Consider the following 4,973-nt stretch of genomic DNA (forward strand, 5'->3'; position numbering starts at 1 on the left):
AGTCCATGATGTACGGGCTGTTTCCAGGGACACACACAGAGGAAGCTATCCAGGTGTGCTGGAGGCTTCTCTGCTGTATTAAAGACATTCTCCTGTTCGCCAGGACCCGCCTGGTGACCAATGGAGAGGTGGTGAACCGAGAAGGGTGCCGCAGGATGGTGCTCAGCCTGCTTAGAGACTATGCCGCCATGGACAAGCAGGAAAGTGAGGAGGAGGAAGAACTGTAACAAAAACCCCCTTCCCCAAGTGGTGGCCCCATTAAAACCGTAAACGATATCTGCAAACATTTCTGAACCCCAAACTGATGACATGTTAAGGTTTAAATGCATTGATTGAAAAGTTAAAGTGGACTGCCTTCCCTAAGGGGGAGGTACCACTTCCTTAAAAACTATGTATCGCAAACTTTTAAGCACTTAATAGAACGCTGCCCGCCGCCCCCCACAAAAAAGGTGGTTCTCCCAGGGTGAGGCTCATCCATTGTACTTCGGATGTGCTGACCCCTGCGATGTCCCCAAATGCGGGATACTCAACTGCATAATTTCTGGTAGTGGAGGACTGTGTTTGCGCTTTCCCCTGATCACTCTGGTTTCAAGAAAGACAAAAAAGGAAAAAAATTAAAAGGAGTCTGGAGCACCCTTTGACGTTTCTTGTGGTCCGTCCAGGGTGCTGTAAGCTGGCTGGAATGGGAAGTGAGCGAGGGCCAATTACATATGCGCATTTTCAAGCCTGGGGGATGCTGTGTTAGGGCTTAGAAACCTGCAACTGGAAGAAAAAAAAATAGTGATGTTTCCCTTCCACTTCGTGTGCCAGTGAAACTGTTTTCTTGAATTTTTGAAAGACATTTCCAGGAGGAGCATCTGCATAGCAAGTTAATGTGAGATATTTGATCATTTAAATGCTCGAAGGTATTAGGATATTTAATATCGATGGAGATAAAACATTACGAGTTGTTTTTTCTTGAAAGTCAGGTATAAACAGGACTCACAATAAGCGACTTTGATCTCGCACACCTGTCACTTGTAAATCTTAAGCATCCTCCTGCTTTGCAGAGAAGTGAGACGACAGAAGAAAGAGAGAAGCATTTCATGATCCCAAGAGAAGAAGGGTGAAATGAGGAGAAGGTGCGCTGGGCTTTGTAGAGCAGGAGGGTGAAATGCGGAGAAGGCACACTGGGCTTTGTAGAGCAGGAGGGTGAAATGAGGAGGCGGATTACAAGAAGGATGAAATGAGGAGACAAATTACTTTCTTCACGAGAGCGGCAGAGGACTCTAGTCTAGAAGGAACAAAGCAGCCTCCTCGTGTCCCCTCTGTTTTCAAGAGAGCAACCCCCTCCCCCCCCAAAGAAATGAACCCAACTACTCCTCATTTCACCCTCCTGCTCTCTAGCAGGGGCGTGCTTGTGATCTACGAGGTGCCAGCAGAGCAGAGACAAAGGGGCTGGGGCTGTCTGTGCCTGCGTGGAACCTATTTTTAGCCAATGACGAGAGTAGAAAATACATAGATTGCTTATGGGTGATGTGTTCGTAATTTCCGTGTAATTATGAGTGACATTCAACAACTGTGAGCGCTGTGAAATAATCCTGTTATTTGCACTTGAAGCGACAATCCAGAGCAGGATACAGCTTGCTGTGAGTGTGTGATTGGACTCCTCACACGGTGACCGTGTGAAGGGAGTGGAGCTGGTGTCACACGGTGACCGTGTGAAGGGAGTGGAGCTGGTGTCACACGGTGGGCGTGAGTGTGCAGGTCACGGGTCCACTGTCGGTCTCTTTGAAAGCGCTTCCACAGCTGGGGGTCAAACAACTGCAGCGTCACGCCTGCCCACAATCCTTTGCGAAATATCTGCATACAACCCTCATTGCATTTGCTTTTCACCCCTAAGACCACGAATAACTACCTTAATGAACTCTGTGTTCGTAGATTCTCTCCTAACTCTCTGTTGTTGATCGCCACAAGTGCAGCCTCGCCCTAACCTTACTGGGCGGCCGTGGTTCTCGCTTCTCTAAAATGCGAATAACGCTGCAACTCTTTGACATGTGAAGCATGGATCCAGGAATGAGGTTCCACTTGCACTTCGTGTGGCAGTGAGACTCACTTCTTGAATTTTTGAAAGACGTTTCCTGGAGGAAGCGTCCGAATAGTAAATTAAAAAAAAGATATGTGATAGTTCAAAGGAGTGTGGGTATTTAGATGAGTAATATCGATGGGGGCATCTCTTTCCTTTTTTTTTTAAATGAACACTGAAAGTCAGGTTAGAGCAGGACACGTAATACGTGTACTCGTTCCTACACACCTGTTGCTAATTAACAAACGCTCCTGCTTTGGGGAGAATGAAGACGATTGAAGAAAGAGAAGCCTTTGTTGATCACCAGAGAAGAAGGGTGAAATGAGGAGAAGGTGCGCAGGACTTTGTAGAGCAGAAGGATGAAATGAGGAGACGGATTACAAGATGGGTGAAATGAGGAGAAGGTGCGCTGGACTTTGTAGAGCAGAAGGATGAAATGAGGAGAAGGTGCGCTGGACTTTGTAGAGCGGAGGGATGAAATGAGGAGACGGATTACAAGATGGGTGAAATGAGGAGAAGGTGCGCTGGACTTTGTAGAGCAGAAGGATAAAATGAGGAGACGGATTACAAGAAGGGTGAAATGAGGAGAAGGTGCGCTGGACTTTGTAGAGCGGAGGGATGAAATGAGGAGACGGATTACAAGAAGGGTGAAATGAGGAGAAGGTGCGCTGGACTTTGTAGAGCAGAAGGATGAAATGAGGAGACGGATTACAAGAAGGGTGAAATGAGGAGAAGGTGCGCTGGACTTTGTAGAGCGGAGGGATGAAATGAGGAGACGGATTACAAGAAGGGTGAAATGAGGAGATGGTGCATTGGGCTTTGTAGAGCAGAAGGATGAAATGAGGAGACGGATTACAAGAAGGGTGAAATGAGGAGAAGGTGCGCTGGACTTTGTAGAGCGGAGGGATGAAATGAGGAGACGGATTACAAGAAGGGTGAAATGAGGAGATGGTGCATTGGGCTTTGTAGAGCAGAAGGATGAAATGAGGAGACGGATTACAAGAAGGGTGAAATGAGGAGAAGGTGCGCTGGACTTTGTAGAGCGGAGGGATGAAATGAGGAGACGGATTACAAGAAGGGTGAAATGAGGAGATGGTGCATTGGGCTTTGTAGAGCAGAAGGATGAAATGAGGAGACGGATTACAAGAAGGGTGAAATGAGGAGAAGGTGCGCTGGACTTTGTAGAGCGGAGGGATGAAATGAGGAGACGGATTACAAGAAGGGTGAAATGAGGAGAAGGTGCGCTGGACTTTGTAGAGCAGAAGGATGAAATGAGGAGACGGATTACAAGAAGGGTGAAATGAGGAGAAGGTGTGCTGGACTTTGTAGAGCGGAGGGATGAAATGAGGAGACGGATTACAAGAAGGGTGGAATAAGGAGAAGGTGCGCCGGACTTTGTAGAGTAGAGGGATGAAATGAGGAGACGGATTACAAGAAGGGTGAAATGAGGAGATGATGCATTGGACTTTGTAGAGCAGAAGGATGAAATGAGGAGACGGATTACAAGAAGGGTGAAATGAGGAGAAGGTGCGCTGGACTTTGTAGAGCGGAGGGATGAAATGAGGAGACGGATTACAAGAAGGGTGGAATAAGGAGAAGGTGCGCCGGACTTTGTAGAGTAGAGGGATGAAATGAGGAGACGGATTACAAGAAGGGTGAAATGAGGAGATGATGCATTGGACTTTGTAGAGCAGAAGGATGAAATGAGGAGACGGATTACAAGAAGGGTGAAATGAGGAGAAGGTGCGCTGGACTTTGTAGAGCGGAGGGATGAAATGAGGAGACGGATTACAAGAAGGGTGAAATGAGGAGAAGGTGCGCTGGACTTTGTAGAGCAGAGGGATGAAATGAGGAGACAGATTACAAGAAGGGTGAAATGAGGAGATGGTGCATTGGGCTTTGTAGAGCAGAAGGATGAAATGAGGAGACGGATTACAAGAAGGGTGAAATGACGAGAAGGTGCGCTGGGTTTGTGGAGAAGAAGGGTGAAATGAGGAGACGGATTACTTTCTTCACGACAGAGGCGGAGGACTCTAGAAGGAAAAAAGCAGCCTCCACTTGTCCCCTCTGCTTTACAGAGAGCAAATCCCCCTCCCTCCTTCGCCCCTCTGGTGAAGAAATGAACCCAACAGTCCCAATTTCTCCTCATTTCACCCTCCTGCTCTCCAGCAGGGGCGTGTTTGTTATCTAGGAGGTGTCAGCAGAGCAGAGACAAAGGGGCTGGGCAGGGCACAAGTCCTAAACAAGCATTTGTAATGCAATAGGTCTCGCATTAGGAAAGTTTGAACTATTGGTATTGTAAATGACACATTTTTTATTTATGTGTTTGTTTTGAAAATAGCGAAATGAATAGCTTTGTCATTTACAATGCCAATAGTTTTAACTTTCGCAATTGTGACACCTATAGCATTTGTAATGCAAAATGTGTTGTATTTACGTGACTTACATGTATTGATATTACAAAGAACAATGGCTTTTATTTTGTTTTAATAATTAATACTTAAATAAAAGCTATTGTAATTTATAATGGCAATAGCTTAAATGTTTGTAAATAACTCTTGTGAAGATTGTGTTCAGTGTATTTTATTGTGAAGAAAATACACAAACCGAAGTGAAATATTAAGATCTTTTTGTGACATTTGTAATAAAGCTTAAAACATTGAGAGAACATATTTGAACCAGTTGTTGTTGAATGGTTGCACAGATTGATGCTGTGGTGGGGCTGAGTGATGTTCTGGTGGCGACAAGTGATGCTGTGGCATTCAGTGATGCTGTGGTAGCGCTGAGTGATGTTGTGGTGCCCCTGAGTGATGCTGTGGTGGTGCTGAGTGATGTTGTGGTGGCGACGAATGATGCTGTGGCGTTCAGTGATGCTGTGGTAGTGCATAGTGATGTTGTGGTGCCCCTG

General features: G+C 46.1%; 1 pseudogene; it reads left to right on the forward strand.

The window, feature by feature from the left end:
• Positions 1–438: 438 nt before the first annotated feature.
• Positions 439–576, forward strand: LOC144806637 (U1 spliceosomal RNA; annotated as a pseudogene).
• Positions 577–4,973: the final 4,397 nt, after the last annotated feature.

This window comes from Lissotriton helveticus, assembly GCF_964261635.1.
Source record: "Lissotriton helveticus chromosome 1_1 unlocalized genomic scaffold, aLisHel1.1 SUPER_1_unloc_91, whole genome shotgun sequence".
In the NCBI taxonomy this organism is placed as follows: Eukaryota; Metazoa; Chordata; class Amphibia; order Caudata; family Salamandridae; genus Lissotriton; species Lissotriton helveticus.